The 22999-nt window shown below is 36.6% G+C and overlaps 1 long non-coding RNA gene across 7 annotated transcripts in view; it reads left to right on the forward strand.

Moving 5' to 3' along the window:
- The window catches only part of LOC106975272 (uncharacterized), a 1087042-nt gene that overhangs the window by 543385 nt on the left and 520658 nt on the right, over nt 1-22999 (forward strand). For 5 of the 7 annotated variants that reach the window (XR_008298440.1, XR_008298437.1, XR_008298436.1 and 2 more), the window contains one exon: nt 8216-8288. The exons of the other annotated variants lie outside the window; for them this stretch is intronic. This is a non-coding gene — a long non-coding RNA (uncharacterized LOC106975272). The remainder of the gene's footprint in view (nt 1-8215; nt 8289-22999) is intronic. 7 annotated transcript variants of the gene reach the window in all.

A 22999-nucleotide genomic window follows, 5' to 3' on the forward strand; every position in this document is an offset into this window, starting at 1 on the left:
TGATTCAGGGATGCTGAACCATCACCTTAGCAGGGATCTCAACAAGTGGGCCTCAGTCCAACTCGTTAGCCTTAAATGCAGCCAGCATTTCTTTAACAAATATGCACTTTTCATGATTTGTAACTGTATTTATGCAGTTACCTCTCCTTCAAGCAACAGTTCACATTTAATCTTTTCTGTGATGTCTTCCTCAAATTCCCAAAGCAAAATTTAGCATTTCGTCTTCTCCTTTATGATAGCACCTTGCTTGAAGTTTGTTTCTAAGTCATTCTATTGTAATAAGCTTGTTAGTTTTCTTATTTGATTCTACCTGTCCTACAACCAGCTTGCAATTTTGTTAAGAATATGGATTATATGTAGTTCTTTGACTTCCCATTTTGTATCAGAGGGCCTACTTGTCATATAGTATGTGATCATTAAGAGCTGTATGAATTAAGTAAAAGAAAGCATTGTGGATTTTTGCTTAACATTTGTTCTGCATTACTCATTGTCTTAAAAAGAATTATGATGGGAAAAATGAATCCTTTAAGAAATACATATTTTATTATAACCTTTGCCTCATTAAAAACAAATAGAACACAGACAAGGAACAAGAAAGAGACATTAACTGTCAGACTTGTCCTAATCACATAATGATATTGAGCAGCTGATGCACGTGTGCCTTGGGAACTTTAAGAAATAGGAGGATGTAGAGGAGGAAACATGAGGAAAGAGGTACCTCAGTTGGGATCTTACAATTTCAAGTAAAATTTACCTGCTTATTGAAGTGAAAACTTAGAGGTATCTCATGGAAACTAAAAGCTAAAATCCACCTGGCTCTCAGAAAAATTCGAAAAGGTCTGGAACACTGGATGCTTCTATCATCTGTACTCATTTTTGTATGTCTACTTTTATTTTTTCTTACTGCAGGTCAGTTTTCTCTGTTGTAATATGGTGACTAGTACATCTCATTCAAGATAATAGCTAGATTAACACTGCATCATTAAGTTTTAATTTTAAAATTTAAGGGGAGGAAATTTGGCCCAGATTGAACAAGATGGTGACCCTGGACCAGTTACATCGAGGAGTACAGAGTGGGTCACTTTTGTTTCAGGGATGGCTCCTCCTACCCTAACATGTAGAATTTCTAGAAGGAAGACACTGCTGCTACAAACAACCTTTGGGGAATGTGGATGAAAGACTGGCTCATTATCATTAATCATATAAAGTATTTTTTTTTTAATCTGGATAAATAAATATTGTGCCCTTCTTAAGTGTTAAAGCAATAAAAAAAAAAAATATGAGTCCTGAAATTGAATCAAACCACTGGGACTAAATGTTGCTCAGATTTAAAAATGCACACTCATGGGGTGCCTGGGTGGCACAGTCGGTTAAGCCTCCGACTTCAGCCAGGTCGCAATCTCGTGGTCCGTGAGTTCGAGCCCCGCGTCAGGCTCTGGGCTGATGGCTCAGAGCCTGGAGCCTGTTTCCGATTCTGTGTCTCCCTCTCTCTCTCTCTGCCCCTTCCCCGTTCATGCTCTGTCTCTCTCTGTCCCAAAAAATAAATAAACGTTGAAAAAAAAATTAAAAAAAAGTTTAAAAATAAAAATGCACACTCTTTCAACCCTCTTGGCCCTTAAGAAGTGTTAGGACTCTTATTTTTTCTTCTCATTTATAAAAAAATTTTCACTGTACTTTATAGGAGAGGAACTACTGGGAAGACAATAGGACCCTTTCACTTGGTCTTTCATTCTTTTTAGGGCAAAGGAGTAACTTGCTAACTTGATTAATGATATGGGGAGGGAGGACCGCTCTCTGATGTTTCTAAGTGTGTTCGTGGCAGTAGCCTTCTCCTGCTTCTGCCTTCCAGTCAGTGGCCCTAGGAGAATGGTGTGGGGCCATCTAAGAAACAGGGTAGGAGTGTGGTTTTCTTTCTGCTCTTGGAGCTCAATAGATGTAAAGTAGATTCTCCCTTGAGTAGATTTGGGGAAGAAGTGTGTATATTTTGAAAACTGTATTTTCTTATAGGTCCAGGTTGAATTTTCTGTTTCAGTTGTGTCAGTATGAAAACTATTTTTCCACTTGATCTTAAATCATATCTGAATAGAGGTCTGATTTATTAGCTTTGATAAACCCCAAACTAAAGTGCATAAGCCAGAAAACCCTTTGAAATGGACCCAAACATTCATTTTGGAAACAAACTAAGAAGTTTAATTTATTAGATTTATTCAGTTTTTTCCAGTTACAGAGTGGAAGCCATCTGTTGTTCACCAGTGACAGATTTATTTTTCAATTGGCACAGGCCTGAATGCCAGGAACAAGGCTTTGCTGCTGATTTTGAACAAAGCAGCATGGTTAAAGGAATCAGATCACCAAAAGGCTCTTAGTTCCAGTAAAGACTTGCCTCAATAAAGTCACACTTCCATTAAAAAAAATAATAATAATAAGGCTCTAGGTTTTGGTAGGTGAACCACATTGCAATGCAGTGTTTCTCATAGTGTGCTTCCCAGACCAAGATCATAAGCATCTTCTGGAGACTTGTTTGAAATGCAAATTCTTTGGCTCTGTTCTAAGAGGTTCTGAGTTAGTGGGTCAAGAGCGGGGTTCAAAAATTGGGGGAGGTGATTTTGGTTTTAACATTAACTATACACTTTTGAATTTACTTTCATCTTTAAGAGGGGAGGATGAGATAATCTTTAGATTTCAGTTTCTCCCTGACAAAGTGTAGAGGCATTAACATTGAAATTTGGAAAATTTTGCTGTTATTGTTTTTCTCAATTATTGTTATTGTTGTATCTTTATGATGATATATGGACTCAACGAATTATCTTGATATTTAAATGTTAATGATATTTAAAAGTTAACTGGGTGTAATTTAAATGGGAAGTGGATTGGAGAGTTGGCCTTGTTATCCTAGACCTCATATTTCAGAATCTTGGGCCTTACCCTACACCTATTGAATCAGAACTTATGTTTTAACAAAACTCTTAGATGGCTCATATGTCATTAATATTTCAGAAGTGCTGATTTATTTTCCCAAACTTCCAAGACAATAATTATTATATGGGGTGAATTTTTTTAAATGTAGATTCTCAAGATCTATTCTGCTGCTTCCGAATCTTTAAGGGGGAATTCCGGAGAAATATGGGAAACACTGGAAGCCCATCTCTTACGGTGTAGAATAGCACTTTTCAAACTTAACCATGTGTTCATATCCTCTAGAGATCTTTGTAACATCCAGGCTCTGAATCAGTGGGTCTCAGCAGGAGCCTGAAATTCTGTATTTCCAACAAGCTCCCAGGTGATGACCATGCTGTTGAACCACAGGCAACACTTGGTAGCAAGGTCAGAACATCAGGGCTAGTGGGTACAAAACAGTGAATAACTTTCACATATGTGTCTGATGTGTCTGTCTTTTGAACACTCTTGGATATGGTGTCCTAAGGTCTAGATTTATAGAGAACATGTTACTAAGTCTGTTTGGGGGCCAGTTTCAAATAGTGTTCTCCAACTCAAATTTATGAAAAAGCTGTTGTTTTGATCTCCATATGTCTGACTCCTATGTCTACTTGTAATAGATTTGACAGTGTGTATATTTGTGTATCTGTGTTGGTTTAACACAGATTTAAAGTGAGATTTAGCACAAAAAAATGTTATAGATACAGATTTTCTGTCTGCGACTCATTTCTAAACCTCCTCTTCTCTCTGGAGAGTACGAGTAATTAAACTTCTTCTCCATCATCTCTAACAATAAGCTGTTTAATTTTACCATAAAGGTGCCTCCACATGAGCTAAGATTTTTTCTAGGCAGTTCTGAGGACAGATTTTATGTGGTCAATTCCTGCCTCTGCTTGAATCAGAAGAGAGAAATAAACATTTGATAACATTTTGCAATCCCTTTAAGGAGTGAAAGATTCTACCAAGAGAGAAATTCCAGGCGCACTTGCAAGAGAAGGCATGCAAAGTCACTAAATCATGGGTCCCCAGGGCCCAATTCAGCTATGCTGGTGGCACTGAATTGGGGAATCTAAAATAGAGGAAAAAGCAGAACTGTGATGGGGTTTTTGTATATAAGTATTTGCTGGGCACTGGTGTGATCTATACAGGAAAAGCAAATGCTTTGGAGAAAAGCAGAGACTGTGGAACAAAGGAAAAGTGCATTTCCTATATATATATATATGTTTTTTTCTTTTTTCTTTTTATTTTTTCCTCTAGAGAAGAACTTATTTGGAATAAGCATTTGGAGGAAGGGGAGGGCTTTCCATGGTTAGCTCCACCATTCAGAAGAGCAATGAGGGGGATGGCTTTAGAAAGAAAATGAGTCATAACCCAGGTGTATTGAAATTGCACAGTAAAGCATTTTTTTAAGTGAAATTGATGTTTTTGGAACTTTTCAGATATTATTCAGTTATTTTCCAAGCCAATTTTTGTTTGTTGTGATTGTTTTATTCAGGTACTTTTTTTTTTTCCCTCAAGAATTAGGAGATACGCAGAGGCTGAATGTTCAAAAACATCCAGTGAAGTATGGCCTTTACTTAAAAAAAGTTCTAAATTAAATATATAAAAGATTCAAAAAAAACAAAAAACAAAAAACAAACCAGGAGAGTTAAGGACTAGTAAGTAGCTGATAATAGAGTAAGGTAGAGGATAAGTGACTAAGAAAGCAGAAAAGGGGGAGTCAAAACTTGAGAAATGTTCTGAGCTAGTTCCTTGTATGAAATCAAGTCAATGTTCATACATTTAGACTTTGGTTGAGTTCCATGACAATGGTTTACATTTTGTACCTGTAGAGACCACTTTTAGACAACTAGCTTGAGAAATGGTAACTTGCTCAAGGCAAAGGGGCTCACAGTGACCACTTGGCTGAATACAGACAGACCCATCAGGCAACCCACCTCAAAATATTGGGGCCACGGCTGACCAGTGGGCTACTTACTATCAGGTACAGTTGCCAAAAAAGGGAAAATGCCCTATGTCACCAAACCTCACCTTCCTCCTTTGAAAACAGCCCCCACCAACTACCTCCTTGCAGTCTCTCTCCTCTGCTGTCCTTGCCAGCCACTCCCTTATGGTCTATTCAATAAACTTCTCCTTTGTTCTGCCTTGGGTGAATTCTTTCATGGCCTGCACTCTCCCCACATTGGGGGCCCCCATTTGATCGGAAGAGTCACCACATTTAGTACCTAGGAGTTTGCCTTTTTATTTTTAAGTAATAAAAAAGTTGAGTGTTGTCATAGTTATATTAAATGGTAAGTTAATCTATCATGTTAAATGTTATTTAGCTCAGTTATTAAATGTTATTCAAATTACTAAAGGATTTCTTGTGAATTAACAAAAAGAGATAAAGGAACAAATATTTATGGAGCATTGTCAAGGTAATTTGACATTTTTTAGTTGCACAGAAATCATGATCCCTTCTTGATTGTACCTCATTTCCTATCGACACATATTCTTCCTTACTGTGTATAGATTTTCTAGGATGGCAATTCTACACGAAGTCTTCATCATGAAAGATTAATCAGGAGCTCTCTCTCAGGAATTGAATCTCAAGCAATTGATGCAAGTCTGAGAATGAATGTTTGGGAGTTATTTGCTCCCCCTTGTCCCCTTTACTAGATTTCAGGCAGGGAGAGATTTTCTGATTCCTACATGTTTCTTTGCTTTCTGGAGCATCCATTGTTTCTGCTTAGACCAAGCTTGATCTTCTACCCTTCCTCCTCTGTGCCCCAAATATTCTTCCAATAAATTCCCTTTTGCATAAATTAGCCATTTAAAAATTTTTTTAAGGTTTATTTTTGAGAGACAGACAGACAGACAGAAGACAGAGCATGATCTGGGGATGGGCAGAGAGAGAGGGAGACAGAATCTGAAGGAGGCTCCAGGCTGTGTGCTATCAGCTGGGCTCGATCCCACGAACTTTGAGATCACCTGAGCTGAAGTCCAGTGCTCAATGGACTGAGCCACCCAGGTGCCCCAGATGAGCCATTTTATATTGTTTGTCAATAAGAACCTATCTTGTACAACACAAGACAAAATAGATACTTTCATTTGTATCATCCATTGAAGATTTGGTTTAGACTCCAAAACATTAATTCAATATGCAGTATCTATAGAGTATAATTTATTTTTGGAATTAATATTTACATATTACATATATATTTGCCATGTGTTCATTCATGCTTCCCTTTGTCTCCTAAAAGACAAAAATCCAGAGCACACACTCAATTACAATTTATGAAATATGGGTCATAACATAATGGATTTAGCAAAATTCTCAAAAAAATGTCAGATAAGCCATAATTTCTTCTTAATATTTATATACGCTATTTTCAATTTTATATTGTATATGTATTGTTTATGTAACCAGAATAATCTCTTTTATTGAAAAAATTAGAAAGCAAAGTCATCAAAAATAATCTTATTAATAGACATGAGATATTAGATTTTTGACTTATTATTATATATTTTGCAAGATATGTTCTATATTCCTTAAACAAGGAGTGGAATTCTTACCCCTGTTTTTCTTAATTACCTGTACTTGTTGTTCTCTCTCAGTTTATTCAAAGCATACTGTAAGGAATCATCTGGGAGTAAAGAACTAAAATTAGAAAACAAATGCCAATAAAATTATTAGTGATAGATAATTGGAAATGTGTGTGGTTAGATATGTTAAAGTAAATTGAGAGTTGCTAAGTTTAAGGATTTGTTACCTTTAGAGTAGAATCTAAGGGTAAATACAAATTAAAAATACAAGGCTTAATTCCCTGCCTTGCCTTGTCTTCCACATTTACTTTAGAGTACTTGTAATTGTAAATTCTTTCTCTGTCTCATTGAAATATATGTAATTCTTTCTAAGAACTAAATAAAACTCTTTAAAGTTTTAAGATCCAGGAATGTCTTTCTCAAGGACATGGGAACCATCTCTTTGAAATGTAAACATCAAGGAAGGTGGAGTCCCTACCTGGAAGTTTCTGTGGGAGGGTAGACATTAACTTCTGTGTGTGTCTTGCTCACCTTACAAAACTACTTCCTGTCACAAACATATGAGTTTATTTTTCCTTTGGATAAAGCTCATTGGTTAACACAGGTGGTCACTCCAACTCCCAAATGAATTTAATATGAACTATGTGTGACAGATGGTGCTTCATGTCTTCTTACTTAAGGATTCACTTTGCAGATTTCTTAGCAGATTGCCTGTGATGCACATCACATTCTGGTTTATTGCTTACTGAATAATAAAATTATTTTCTTTTTCTTCTAATTTTGTGGAGAGGTGTTCTGGTTTGGGGGAAGATTTTGTGTTTAATTATATTTCCTTAATATGTGCAATAGAAAATCATATTTCTATATTTTTCAACTTTATTAAATTTAATTATGTGGCTTATATAATAAGAAAGGTGTATCTAACAGATTCTGAGACCAACAAGTTTGTTAATTTCTAACAGAATTTTGTTTAAAAATATTATATTCTTTCAAAATTAAATAATTTTAATGCAATGAATATACATATTTTTGGTGTGTCCTAATAATTATATACTCACTGAGAAGAGTATCAGTGTTTACACTTTAATAAATAACTCAGTATCTACAAATATATTCATTCCTTTTTGGTACCTTGAATCCTTCACTTGTGTTTTGGGTACTTTATTATCTAATAAATCCCAAGAAACTTTCAGAATAGTATAATTATTTTGATATTTATTGTCTGCTTACATATTTCGTTAGTATCCTTCTGGGGTGAATTTATTATAAAATAAATGCCATAACTTAGATCCAGGAACAAAAACAACAGATTAGATTTCTAAATTTGGGAGGGAGAGGTTGTCAGAGGTTGTCTCCTAGCTCGTGGTCTTTGAGGCTTCACCAGCAGCAATAATCATATTTCATTGATTCTGATAGGGTTGTGTTTTTAGATAGTTCCAAATGTACTTATGCAACCCATTTGACAGCAGGTCTGTTTTGCAACTGCAAGGAGAATGACAAAACAACAACAGAACAACAGAAATGATCAATAATAGCTAATTTCCACAGGAAGGACATAAATTAAATAAGGGGGAAGTTAATCTACTAAATTTTTGTATTTATTATTATATCTGAAAGAATGCAACATTTTTCCCTAAAGTAAGAATGAATAATCAAAGTTGAGTTGAAATCGACTTTGAGTTGATACTGTTACTGTGTGAAAATGTTGAAAAAGACTGTTCTAATTTGAAACTGTTGTGGATTCTATGTGCAGGGGCAACAATAGTCACTTAATAAAGAAAAAAAATAATGTGCAAAAACATGCTTCTATAAAGGATCCAAATCAGGTAAAATTATAACTGTTTTTTTTTTACTTTCTATAATTTATTTATTTTTAATAATTTACATCCAAGTTAGTTTGCACACGATGCAACAATGATTTCAGGAGTAGATTCCTTACTGCTTCTTACCTATTTATCCATCCCCCCTCCTACAACCCCTCCAGCAACCCTCTGTTTTTTCTCCATATTTAAGAGTCTCTTATGTTTTGTCCCCCACCCTGATTTTATATTATTTTTGTTTCCCTTCCCTTTTGTTCATCTGTTTTCTGTCTTAAAGCCCTCATATGAGTGAAGTCATATATTTGTCTTTCTCTGACTAATTTCGCTTAGCATAATACCCTCTAGTTCCATCCATGTAGTTGCAAATGGCAAGATTTAATTCTTTTTGATTGCTGAGTAATACTCCATTGTGGTGTGTATGTGTGTGCATATGCATGTATGTATATACATACATATACATACATATATATATACATACATATGCACACACATGCACACCACATCTTTATCCATTCATCCACCGATGGACATTTGGGCTCTTTCCATACTTTGGCTATTGTTGATAGCACTGCTATAAACGTTGGGGTGCATGTGCCCCTTTGAAACAGCACACCTGTATCCCTTGGATAAATACCTAATACTGCAATTGCTGGATCATAGGGTAGTTCTATTTTTAATTATTTGAGGAACCTCCATACTGTTTTCCAGAGTGACTGCATCAGTTTGCATTTCTACCAGATGTGCAGAAGAGATTCTCTTTCTCCACATCCTCACCAGCATCTGTTGTTGCCTGAGTTGTTAATGTTAGTCATTCTGACAGGTGTGAGGTTGTATCTCGTTGTGGTTTTGATTTGTATTTTCCTGGTGATGAGTGACATTGAACATTTTTTCATGTGTTGGTTGGCCATCTGGATGTCTTCTTTGGAGAAGTGTCTATTCATGTCTTTTGCCCATTTCTTCACTGGATTATTTGGTTTTTTTGGGTGTTGAGTTTGATAAGTTCTCTAAAGATTTTGGATACTAACTCTTTATTAGATATGTCATTTGCAAATATCTTCTCCCATTCCACTGGTTGCCTTTTAGTTTTGTTGATTATTTCCTTCACTGTGCAGAAGATTTTATTTTGATGTGGTCCTAATAGTTCATTTTTGCTTTTGCTTCCCTTGCCTCTGGAGACGTGTTGAATAAGAAGTTGCTGCAGCCAAGGTCAAAGAGGTTTTGCCTGCTTTCTCCTTGAGGAGTTTGATGGCTTCCTGTCTTACATTTAGATCTTTCATCCATTTTGAGTTTATTTTTGTGTATGGTGTAAGAAAGTGGTCCAGGCTCATTTTTATGCATGTTGCTGTCCAGTTTTCCCAGCACCACTTGCTGAAGAGATTGTCTTTATTCCATTGGATATTCTTTCCTGCTTTGTCAAAGATTAGTTGGCCATATGTTTCTGGGTGTATTTCTGGGTTCTTTGTGCTATTCCATTGATCTGAGTATCTGTTTTTGTGCCCATACCATACTGTCTTAATGATTACAGTTTTGTAATACATCTTGAAGTCTGAGATTGTGATGCTTCCAGCTTTGGTTTTCTTTTTCAAGATTACTTTGGCTATTCAAGTTTTTTTTACTTCCATACAAATTTAAGGATTGTTTGTTCTAGCTCTGTGAAGAATGCTGGTGTTATTTTGGTATTGCATTGAATATGTAGATTGCTTTGGGTAGTATCAACATTTTCACAATATTTGTTCTTCCTATCCAGGAGCATGGATATTCTTCCATTTTTTTGTGTGTCTTCTTCAATTTCTTTTATAAGCTTTGTATAGTTTTCAGTGTATAGATTTTTCACCTTTTTGGTTAGATTTATTCCTAGGTATTTTATGGGTTTTGGTGCCATTGTAAATGGGATCGATTCCTTGATTTCTCTTTCCGTTGCTTCATTGTTGATGAATAGGAATGCAACCGATTTCTGTGCTTTGATTTTATATTCTGCTCCTTTGCTGAATTCATGGGTCAGTTCTAACAGTTTTTTCGTGGAATTTTTTTGGTTTTCCATATGGAGTATGACGTCATCTGCAAAGAGTGAAAGTTTGACCTTCTTCTGGCCAATTTAGAAGTCTTTTATTTTTTGTGTTGTCTGATTACTGAACAAATATACGATGTTGAATAACAGTGGTGAGAGTGGACATCCCTGTCTTGTTCCTGGCCTTAGAGGGAAAGTTTTTCCCCATTGAGAGTGATATTATCAGATGGTCTTTCATATATGGATTTTATGATCTTGAGGGATGATCCTTCTATCCCTATTTTCTTGAAAGTTTTTTTCAAGAATGAATACTGTATTTTGTCAAATGCTTTCTCTGCATCTGTTGAGAGGATCGTATGGTTCTTGTCCTTTCTTTTATTGATGTGATGTATCACATTGATTGTTTTGAGGATATTGAACCAGCCCTGCATCCCAGGTATAAATCCCACTTGGTCGTGGTGAATAATTTTTTTAATGTATTGTTGGATCCGGTTGGTTAGTATCTTGTTGAGGATTTTTACCTTCATGTTCATCTGGTAAATTGGTCTATAGTTCTCCTTTTCAGTGGGGTCTCTGTCTGGTTTTAGAATCAGGGTAATGCTGGCTTCATAGAAAGAGTTTGGAAGTTTTCCTTCCATTTCTATTTTGTGAAACAGCTTCAAGAGAATAGGTGTTAACTCTTCTTTAAATGTTTGGTAGAATTCCCCTGGAAAACCATCTGGCTTTGGACTCTTGTTTTTTGGGAGGCTTTTGATTACTAATTTGATTTCTTTACTGGTTATGGGTCTGTTAAAATTTTCTGTTTCTTCCCGTTTCAGTTTTGGTGTAGTTTATTTGTTTCTAGGAATTTATCCATTTCTTCCAGGTTGCCCATTTTGTTGGCATATAATTGCTCATAATATTCTCTTATTTTTGTTTTTATTTCTGTTGTGTTGGTTGTGATCTCTCCTCTTTCATTCTTGATTTTATTTATTTGGGCCCTTTCCTTTTTCCTTTTGATCAAACTGGCTAGGAGTTTATCAATTTTGTTAACTCTTTCAAAGAACAAGGTTCTGGTTTCATTGATCTGTGCTACTGTTTTTTTTTGTGTGTGTGTGTGGTTTCAATAGCATTGATTTCTGCTCTATTCTTTATTTTTTCCTGTCTTCTGCTATTTTTGAGTTTTATTTGCTGTTCTTTTTTCCAGATCTTTAAAGTGTAAGGTTAGGTTGTGCATCCCTGACCTTTCTTCTTTAGGAATGCCTGGATTACTATATACTTCCTTCTTTTGGCCAACTTTGCTACATCCCAGAGGTTATGGGCTGTGGTGTTATCATTTTCATTGGCTTCTATGTACTTTTTAACTTCATCTTTAATTTCTTGGTTAGCCCATTAATTCTTTAGTGGGATGGTCTTTAGTCTCCAAGTATTTGTTATCTTTCCACATTTTTTCTGGTGGTTGATTTTGATGTCATAGTGTTGTGGACTGAAAAAATGCATGGTATGATCTTGATCTTTTTGTACTTGTTGAGGGCTGATTTGTGTCCCAGTATGTGATCTGTTCTGGGGAACGTTCCATGTGCACTGGAGGAGAATGTATATTCTGTTTCCAGCCCCAGCTAGTATGCTTATTATTGTGATTCTAAATTCTGGTTCTGACATTTTGCTTGTATCTGTGTTGATTAAGTCCCTGGCTGTCATTTCTTACTGTACTTTCTTTTGGGGTGAACCTTCATTTTGTCATGTTGAAAGAAGAAAAAGAATTTATAAGGTAAAAAAATAAAATTAAAAAATTAAAAACAACACAAATAAAATCAAATAAAGGATGCTGGATCCTAGGTGTGTTCAATCTGGTTGTTGAAAGGAGCTTGATAGAGAAAAAAAGAAAAGATAAGAAAAGAAAAAAAAAGGAAAATGTTTGAAAATTTGAAAACGTGAATACAATGAAATATAATAAAATGAAATGATGGAAGTAATAAAATAGAATTTCAAAAATTTACAAACAAGTAAAAAAGTTAGTAGAAAAAATGAAAGTATTTTTAAAAGAAATGGAAAATAAAAATAAATTTTTCTCTTTCTGTATTCAAGAATAAGAAAACCAAAACTGAATCCATGGACCAGCAAACAGACTAAAGTAGGATTGAAATTACATTGGTTTCCCCTAGATGTCAAACTATGAAGCACTTAAAGTCTGTAAACTAAGCCGGTTGAGAGACTTGTGTTGTTCCTGAAGAATGAGGTTTACCCGGTTGGGCGGGGCTTAGCATAATGGCTCCATTCTCCACTAGATGGCGCTGCTTAGCTTACTGGGGTGGATTGTTGTGACGCATGTAGGTGTGTATGCCCATGTGCAGGAGGAGTGAAAATGGCATCACCCAGCTACCCAGTTATAGTATCAGAACTCTGTGCTCTCCCCGACCAGCAATCGTGCACCCCTCCTTTGTCTCCAGCTTCCGTACATTCCCCGCTTTTACACTGCCTGTGACTAAGCCATCAGGCTACCAGGCAGCACCTCCCTCCTGAATTTATCTCAGATGCAGCTGTGTTTCCCAGCCCCTCAGTACTGAGGGACTGCAGCTTTGACCTGCTCAGACCTTCTGGGGGAAGGTCTCACTGAGCAATGGCCGGGTGCCAGCCCACCCCCAGGAACTTCGGGAGACTGTGCTACTGCCAATGCCTAGAGACTGCGGCTAGGTGCCAGTCCACCCCAGGAAAAGTTCATGCAATTGTGTAGCAGCAGCGTTTCAAGTATTATAGAAAATCACAACACACGTCTGGTGCCAGGCTTCACCTTTAACATCCCTGTTCCAGCACCAGCAAATGTGGTTGTTCTCCAGGATCCACTGGGACCTTTGGCTGTGGGATGGCCATACAGCCTCTACCAAATATCCTTCCAGTAGGGGAACTGCCTCTCCCCATGTGGCCTGAGGACCCCGAGGACCTCACTCTGCTCCTGGGGATTCGCCCTTCCCACCAGAGCACCACCAGGTATTGAGCTGTGGCGCTTCAGACCCTGCACTTTCCCTGTTTATAGAATCTTCATGGAATTTGAACCATCTCCTTTCTCCTTTCTCCCTCTTTTGTTTAGTCTCTTGTGTACTTTTTCTTTTCTCTCCAGATGCTTGTGGTGGGAGGGGGGATGATTTCCATACTCTCCCCCCCCCCACCATCTCTGTCCTCTCTCTGCAAGCAAAAATAGCTCTCTGCCCTTCACAGCTTTCTCTCCCTGTTCTCCTCTCCACGCCATGTACCTGCTGAGTTCTGTGGTTCAGGTAGTGCAGATTGTTGTGTTAATCCTCAGAGCAGTTTTCTAGGTGTGCAGGATGGTTTAGTGTTGATCTGGCTGTATTTCAGGCATGAGATATGCAAAAAATCTTCCATGTTGTTCTGCCATCTTGGCCCCCTTGGATAACTGTTTCTCTGTAAGATCATCACTTAATGTTTAGTCCTTATAATAAACAGCAATGAATACTTACAAGGTGAAATGAAATAAAAATGAGATAAGAACTATAAACAAAATAAAAAGTGTAACACATTTGAATGCACTAGGGAGGTGAGGTCTCTGATTGGATTAATTTCTGAAGTTTTAGTGGCCTGTGTGTTGTGTCTATGGGATGTGATGTTTGCCTACCTCAGGCAAAATTTCATGACAACAAAGACATCTCTAAACAGCTGCCTGATTTGGGACTGTTGCTGACCAATATTAGGAAAGAACTGTTGTTCCTAATCAGAACAGACATTGGTCTCTTTTTCATGCAAATGATTACTTCTAACAGCACTTTGAGTCATAATTCAGCTAAGGATTGATTCTGATTGTATGGGGTTGCTAGGAAACACCCTTCTCTGAATGTGGGTGAAAAGATACTTCTTCACAGTGCAGCTTTTTTAGAATGATGGATATTAAATTTTAAGATGATGTGTGAATTAAACATTTTCATAAATTTGAAGATAAAAGGTTTTGGTTCCTTAGAAAGATGTAGTTATATAAAGAATTGCTGGCTTAACTTTTAATCTAAAATTTCTGTGTTGCAGTACTGAAGCAGCAACCTTTTCGCTACATGCCTGTGTTTTGCTGTGCATCCACAAACATGAGTGGATATTAATTAGCATGTTGTTAGAGTGTAAGGGATTTTAATAGCCTAACTGGAAGGGTGCCCACATGTCCCTGGAAAATTACAAGCAGCAATTCACGAGCTATAACAGATAACCAGATGGATAAGTATGGAGTTAATGTTATTTCTTCTGGGACCAGAATGTCAAAATGAATATCTAATTAGGAAGACAAAGCAAAAATAAATCAAGGACCAGTTTTAAGAACAATAAGAATGGAATAAAGCCATCTTAATATTTAAATAAAATAAGAAGTGAGGCTTTGGAATTAGTAAATATAAGACAAATATAACATTTGACTATCTCTACTTAAATAAACTGTATGAATGTATTTAACTCTCATTAGGCATTTTAAACTGATTACTATGTTGGTGAAATAGGTACCATGTCTACAAATTAAACAAAGACAAAATTACCTTGATAGCAGACATAATAATTGGCTAAGCAGTGAGAGTCTTTTTGCTTGAGAAAAATATACTCTTGATGTTTCTTTGCATCCTAAAAGAGAGAGGCATTTATTTGAAATTTATATCAATAAATATTTATTACTTGCTCAAGGGATAGAAGTGATTGAAACCTCTTTATGATCCTAAAATTTACTGGAGATGGTTGAGGTAATTTTTGTTACCTCAGGGGTAACTCTGTACCTTAGGGTATAGAGTCCTCTAATTTTAAGTAATTATTGCGAGAATTTAAGGTGTGTGTATGTGTGTGTGTATGTGTGTGTGTGTTGATTTCAATATTTTTAAGGCTCCAGATTAAAGGTACCCCAGTAACATAAACGTGTTATACGTTCTGATTCATTGATGGAAAGCATCTTGAGACCATAAGCAAATATCTTTTATTGTGTCCATGCCATTTGTAGTAACATATCTTGTGAAACAAAGAGATTTAGGTACACACACAGATGCATGTATCTTGAAAGGAAGATATTTTTTAAATGAATGCTGGTGATCTTCAAGAGATAATGTGTAAGATGTGGAAGAGGATAATGGGATTTTTTGTGTGTTATCCACAAGAGATGGTCAGAACTTTCGGTTGGAAGTCAGTGCGGTAGTTCCTCCTTATCCACAGTTTTAATTACCTGTAGCAAATTGTAGTCTAGAAGCAGATGATCCTTCTGATGAACCATCAAAAGGTCAATAGTAGCCTGACATTACGTCACAATACCTACATCATTCACCTCACTACATCTCATCAGGTAGGCATTTTATCATTTCACATTATCACAAGAAGAAGAGTAGTATGGTATAAGATATTCTGAGAGAGAGACCACATTCCTATAACTTTTATTACAGTATATGGTTATAATTGTTCTATTTTATTATCAGTTATTGTTAAGTCTCTTATTGTGCCTTATTTATAAATTAAACTTTATCATAAGTGTGTATGCACAGGAAAAAGCACAGTGTATATAGGGCCTGATACTACTCAAGACTTCAGGCATCCACTGGGGGGTCTTGGAACATATCCTCCATGGATAAGGGGGGATTGCTATATGGTATTTTAGCTAAGGGCTTCAGCTGTAGGATCATTCAAATCATCAATAGTCCATCAATTAATGCTGCTATGCTTTGAGTAAAATATTTACCTCTTAAATAATCACTTTGCTCATCTGCAAATTGGATAAATAATATATCAGCTTTAAAGATCCCATAAGAGTTAAATTGAAAATGAGTGTAAAACACTTAGGAAATTGTTTATCACATGGTAGGCATGCAAGAACTGCTAATTTTTATGGTCTGGTTTACATAAGCATCAGTTAAGCATGGAAATATATGGAAAGTTACGTAAGTTGCATTTCTGTCATGTTGTGCTTTCTTCAGAGCATCAATACTTTTCCTTTATCTTTTTCATCTATGCCATGGTACTTTTTAACTCTGTTATTTTCACATTGTCAGTTTCTTGTTTGTATTCTTACCTATTACGTTGGCCTTACTGTGGAAAAGAACTAGCTGCAAAAACTGAGCATTGCTGCTTTTAAATTCATACTTGAGGCAAGATGGTATCTTTGGCAACATCATTTTCCTTACCGGTATGAATGGAGTCAGTCACCAGCTTTAAACTCCCCCTTGCACCAGCATGCCTAATTCAACAAAATTTACCTCGTTTTTTTTAAGTTTAATTTATTTTGAGGGGGAAGGGGCAGAGACAGAAAGGGAGAGAGAGAATCCGAAGCAGGCTCCCTGCTGTCAGCACAGAGCCTGATGCAAGGCTCCATCTCAAGACAGCAAGATTACAATCTGAGCTGATATCAAGAGTTGGATGCATGGGGTGCCTGGATGACTCAGTCAGTTAAGTGTCCAACTTCATCTCATGTCATGATCTCATGGCTCGTGAGTTAGAGCCCTGCATCAGGTTCTGTGCTGACAGCTCAGAGCCCAGAGCCTGCTTCGGATTCTCTATCTCCTTTTCTTTCTGCTCCTCCCCTGCTCATACTCTGTCTTTATCTCTCTCAAAAATAAATCAATATTTAAAAAAATTTTTAAAAAAGAATCAGATGCTTAACTGATTGAGCCACCCAAGAGCCCCAACATGTTTCCTCTTAACCATGCCACCAGTGCTGTCCATTTTTGCTTTTGAAAAATCAATACCCATATTAAAAATTAAAAACAAAAAACTATTTACAACAGGAATTTGTATTCTTGAGGGCTCATATTGTATAGATTCATACTACTGGTTACTTATTAGCACCATGGGCTTTGGAAGGTAAATGTAACTAAACTAAAATTTTTGAACTTGTTTTAACTTTCTCAAATGGTTTTGAGTGTTTCCATGGACATTGTAAGGCAGTGTGCAAGAATTAAATTTTGAAATGGATTTTTCCATATAAAAATGCTTATTCAGACCCAGTAATGAGAAATAATAGCTTTGCCATATTTTTACAGTAATGATGAAGTCACATTAATCATTCATACTCATTACCATTGTTTTAAATGACTAATGGTATTTGTTAGAGTCTAAAAAGAGAGAAAAAGACATAAAAGGATATCCAACACTGTTTTAGAGTTTGGTGAATGCATCAGTTCAGGTTCTCTAAGAAGACACAAAATGGGATGAGACGAGACATGAAGGAGATTTATTTGGGGTAAATATTTGTAAAAGATAAAGGAAGAGGGGGGCAGGAGAAAGTAGTAAAACCCTTCAGACCACGGTATAGAATTGAACCCCGTGAAAGGAGAGCAAGGATGGGGGATTGATCAGGAAGAGCTTCAGACAGCAGTGCCATTCTCCAAAAGACTCAGGTTGAAGAGAAGTTCCAAGGAAATTTACTGTTGGCGGGGGGAGGGGGGGCCTTTCATGGGCAAGAATGGTCTGACTCTAAAAGCTCTTCCATGCTCAGTCGTTGGTTGGAAGCAGCCCAGGGGAAGTTGGCCAGCGAAATGTGACAGATGGAGGCTATCAGCTGACTGCTGTCTGCAGCAGGTCGTTTGAAGGGTGATTGGAGTATGTGGTATGCCACCACAGTAATCTTCTCCTCAGACTCTTGTCAACAGTCATCACAGAATATCAATAATAAACTAGTAATATACATGTCAACAGTGCTGGTCCCTACAGGAGGCATAATTCCAAACTCACTACAGGTTATTTTTATATCAATATCCCAGGTGATAGGAATATTTTCTCCAGTATTTGCAGTTGATCTGTTTCTCTAGATCAATATTTAAAATATATATATTTCTCTCATTCTGTAGGTTGCCTTTTTATTTTGTTGACCTTTTAATTTGTGCAGAAGTTTGATGTAGTCCCATTTGTTTATTTTTTTATTTTGTTGCTTGTGCTTTAGGAGTCATATTAAAAAAAATTATGGAAATCATTGCCAAGGACAATGTCAAGGAAGGGGTTAATGTTGAAATATATAAGGAATTCCTACAACTCAATAGCAAAAGACCAAATAATCCAATTAAAAAATGGGCTAAGGACCCAAATAGATGTTTTTGTTTTTGTTTTTGTTTTTCCCAGAGAAGATATTCAAATTGCCAGTGGGTAAAAGAAAGGTACCCAATAAAAGTAGAACAAAAAAATTTAGAAATATATATGTGGCTCTGTACCAATATCTCTCCTTACAGGCTGATATCTTAAATAGTCATTTTATTTTATTTTCGGTAAATCTTGACAAATTCTTCTCAATATATACAATCAGTTAGGTGATACCAATTAGATTTGATAAATGAAAGAAAACTGTTAGATGTCTCCTACACCAAATAGTCTAAAATATTCTTCAAACAAGCAGAGCTTTATACATGACCCTTACACTTCTAGATGGATGGGTAGATGGATGGATGGATGGAAGGAAGGATGGATGGAAGATTGAATAGATAGATCAATTTATTGATTGATGGATTCAAATTGTCAAGGATACAGTAATTTGGAAGTAAACAAGAACCTACCTGCCTTCAGAGAACTCACAGTTTAGCAGAGAATAAGGACTAACGAACAGATCACAACAATACAGAGTGATAGCTACCATTACATGAAACTACAGGAGAATCTGTAAATATATAAAAGAGTCCAGTATCTTATGGCACCTCAGACGATTTCCAGGAGAAAATGACATCTAAGATGAGTGTTAAAGTGAGGTTCAGTCAGGCAAAGGGGTCAGGTTTATTTTAAGCAGAGAGAACTGCAGGATGAGAGTGACTCAAAGAGAAAATGTGTAAGGCATACTAATTATTGGATGACTTAAAAAGCCTATTTATACTCTGTTTAAGCAGATACTATGTATATAGTTGAATGATCACTACAAGAAAAACACTCTGTAGCAACGAGTACAGGAATTTTTCAATTGAAATATTTAAAAATTCATAGAATGGGGAGCCTGGGTGACTCAGTCGGTGAAGCGTCCGACTTCGGCTCAGGTCATGATCTCAAGGTTCGTGAGTTCGAGCCCCGCATCAGGCTCTGTGCTGACAGCTCAGAGCCCGGAGCCTGCTTCGGATTCTGTGTCTCCCTCTCTCCCTGTCCCTCCCCGGCTCGCACTCTGTCTCTCTCTCTCTCAAAAATAAATAAATACTAAGAAAGAAAAAAGAAAAAAAATGAAAAAATAAAAATTCATAGAATGACGGTGATAAAAACGGCAAGCAAGCCATTAGCGGAACTGGAGCCCTCTCTAGAACTCCATTTTAATATAACGGAACACAAGCTGAAGTTAAAGACCTGGATTTGCCTCTTATCTCTACTGCTTATTGAGAATCAGATCACTTACTGTCTCTGAGCCTCAGTTCCCTCTGTTTCTCACAGTGTTACTAAGAAAACTGTGAAAATTCATGTAAAATATCTTATGAGTTCTAAGCTTTTTAGATATGGAAGTTTTAACTTTTTGTTATTTTGGCAAATGTCCTTTGTTGCATAACTTCCAGAATATATAGAAGTTCAAGATGCTAGAAGTAGAATTGCCACATTTAGCAAATTAACACAGGATGTCATGCGATATTTGGAATATACTTATATTAAAATAGCAAGCATTGTTTATCTGAAACTCAAATTACACTAGAAAATTTGTGTTTTATATGGGAATCCTAGTTAGAAGGGAAGTAGCAGTGGGGAGGGGGAAAAGATAGAGAGGTATAGGAAATGGACAGTCGTAGCTATATTACTTGATGTACTTTTCACTTTCCCTTGAAAATTAGTACATGTTCACTTAGTAAAATTAGGAAAATAAATAGAAGTAGAAAGGAAACAATTTCCTGAATTATTAAATATCAGGTAATCCTTATTAGCATTTTTATGTATTTTCTACTTACCCATAGGTAAATACAGCTATATAAATTTAGCATAACAAATGGGATCATGTTATAGATTCTTTTATATAAACAGAGGCTTTTTAACTCAATGATGTATCATAAATGTCTCTCTATGTCAACAAATCCATCATGTATTTTGTAGCATGTGTGTCATTCCATTATATAGAACAATTGATTTAAACAAGTCACTAAAGTTGGATATTTAGTTTGGTAAAACCTCTATACTATCATAGAATCAGCAATAAGGAGTATATTTATAGAAAAATATTTATAGGTACATTCTTAAATTTTTATTGTTCCCTTAATCTAGACTCTTTGAAGTAAATTTATTTGGTTAAAGGAACATTTGGCTAGCTTTTGAAATAAATGATTAATATTCTTTCAAAAATATCTTACCCATTTATCTTTTCAGAAATAATACATGGTCATATTTCTCTACATTATGGCAAATCCTGTATTATAATACCCTTGACAATTTCATAAAGAATGGTATTTTGTTGTTATCATATGCATAGTTTGATGACTGATCAAGTTTGTTATATTCTGGCCATTTGTATTTGTTCTGTAATTGTCTACTGTGACAGCAAATTGGCTCACTCAAAATTACCTCATTTCTGTTTTTTAGTCCGACTTCTTTAAGATAAAGCCTGACAAGCTAATATCTATTTCCTAAATAGACCAGCAAGAGTCCATGCAGTCCCTCTGTCAAACAAAAGTGTTTAGATTTTGTTTGTTTGTTTATTGTTTGTTTCCCCTGTTTGTTTCCATTTGTATTGTCAGATCCCTGGCTTCTTGGGTGTCTGATAGCTGTGACAGGTGGCAGCAGAATATTATTTCTATTGGAATATTCTCTTGCTGCGGCTGGGCATTACTCGTGGCTGCGTCACTTCTGGTTATATAGTATCAGAATTTGGTTCTTTTCCTCCTTCTAGAAATTCTATACATTTGCTAATACTGTAATAAATCCATTTTCATGTATTCTGCCTGAATAGGCTCTGGTTTAAACTAAAAACTCTATACAGTACACTATCTTATTCCCATTAACTGTTTTTTCTCCTGAGATTCATATTGTATTATTAATTTGCAATAGCACTTTACATATTAAGAATTGGAGTTTTTCACATCACAAACACTGCATGTTTTCTTAGTTTTCTGTTTACTTTTTAATGGATCTAACAGTTCACTAATTTCAAACTAAACTAGAAATCTTAGTCTCTTTTCCTAATATCTCTGAACATATACATCTAAAGCATCACTTAAGTACAGTATTTTAGAATAGTTTATTGGAAAAGAATATTTGGAAATTACTGCAGATAATAAATACATTTTATATAGTTCCTAATTTAGATCCCAGTTTCCTGATCTTCCTCTCTTCTGCATCCCATTTTTCAGTAAATCTTTACCTCTAAGGTGAAGTAATAATAGACCAAATATCAGTTAGAATAAGACTTAGATGCACTGGAAAAGAGGAATGACATCCACAGTTTTCTTCCCAGGAAAACTTTGATAGGAAGTAGGGAGGTGAGAAAGGACAAGACAGGCATAGGGTGAAGCTTACATGTCTCAGAGAAGGTAACATGGTAGATACCTCAGGAAGCATACCCAAAACACTTAAAAAATTGTTTTTTTAATTGTTTACGTAAGCTCTATGCCCAAGCTCAGGGCTTGAACTCATGACCCTGAGGTCAGGAGTCACATGCTCCACTGACTGAGCCAGCCAGGCACCTCTACCCAAAACACTTTTTTTTTTTAATTTTTTTTTTTTCAACCTTTATTTATTTTTGGGACACAGAGAGACAGAGCATGAACGGGGGAGGGGCAGAGAGAGAGGGAGACACAGAATCGGAAACAGGCTCCAGGCTCTGAGCCATCAGCCCAGGGCCCAATGCGGGGCTCGAACTCACGGACAGCGGGATCGTGACCTGGCTGAAGTCGGACGCTTAACCGACTGCGCCACACAGGCGCCCCCCCAAAACACTTTTAAACCCATTGGTAAATAGGTGCAGGTACAGCAAATAGGTGCTACATTAATAGTTAAAATTGTTAACTCTGAATACTCTTCAGCTGAGCAACTCCTGGTCTCCCAGGTCACCTTCCCTAACCCTTCTAACTTTAAGTATCTCAGGTCTTGGCTTTCTTAAATTTAGTATTCTCCTCCTCCTCTTCCTCCTCCTCCTCCGCCTTCTTTAATGTTTATTTTTGAGAGAGACAGAGCATGAGCAGAGGAGGGGCAGAGAAAGAGGGAGACACAGAATCCAAAGCAAGCTTCAGGCTCTGAGCTGTTGGCACAGAGCCCCATGCGGGGCTCAAACTCATGAACTGTGAGATCATGACATGTGCCAAAGTTGGACACTTAAATGACTGAGCCACCCAGGCACCCCTTAAGTTTAGCATTCCTGAAGATACTATGAACTCACTTTGCTTGAGAGAGTTAGAAGTTCTTTCATTACTCTCACAAAAAAGAATGAAGTAACTGAATTCCGCAAGAATCGGCTTTCCATTGTAGCCACTGTGGTGAAAAATAATATGGTGGCTCACAACAGAGGCTGCAGGGAGAATCCCCTAGGATGAGACACAGAGTCATTGATACTTCCATGGCAGCAAGAGCTGAAGTGAGGTCTCTTCAGTCGAAGGGAGCCACTGAATGTTGCCTACCTCGGTTGCAAAGGCTAGGAATGCCTAGATAGAGACCAAAGGTATCATGATAGAGACAAGATGAATAATTACAGTGAGCTTTGTGATAACTTTAACCTTATGATTTCCTTAAAAATTATCTTATATATTTTTGTCTATGTGTTCTTTTATATTAACTGAGTATCACCCTGCCGGTCTCCATGCAAAACTATATTGATTACTTGCTTTGGTCAGAGTAGCAC

This window comes from Acinonyx jubatus, chromosome B2 (assembly GCF_027475565.1).
Source record: "Acinonyx jubatus isolate Ajub_Pintada_27869175 chromosome B2, VMU_Ajub_asm_v1.0, whole genome shotgun sequence".
Lineage (NCBI taxonomy): Eukaryota > Metazoa > Chordata > Mammalia > Carnivora > Felidae > Acinonyx > Acinonyx jubatus.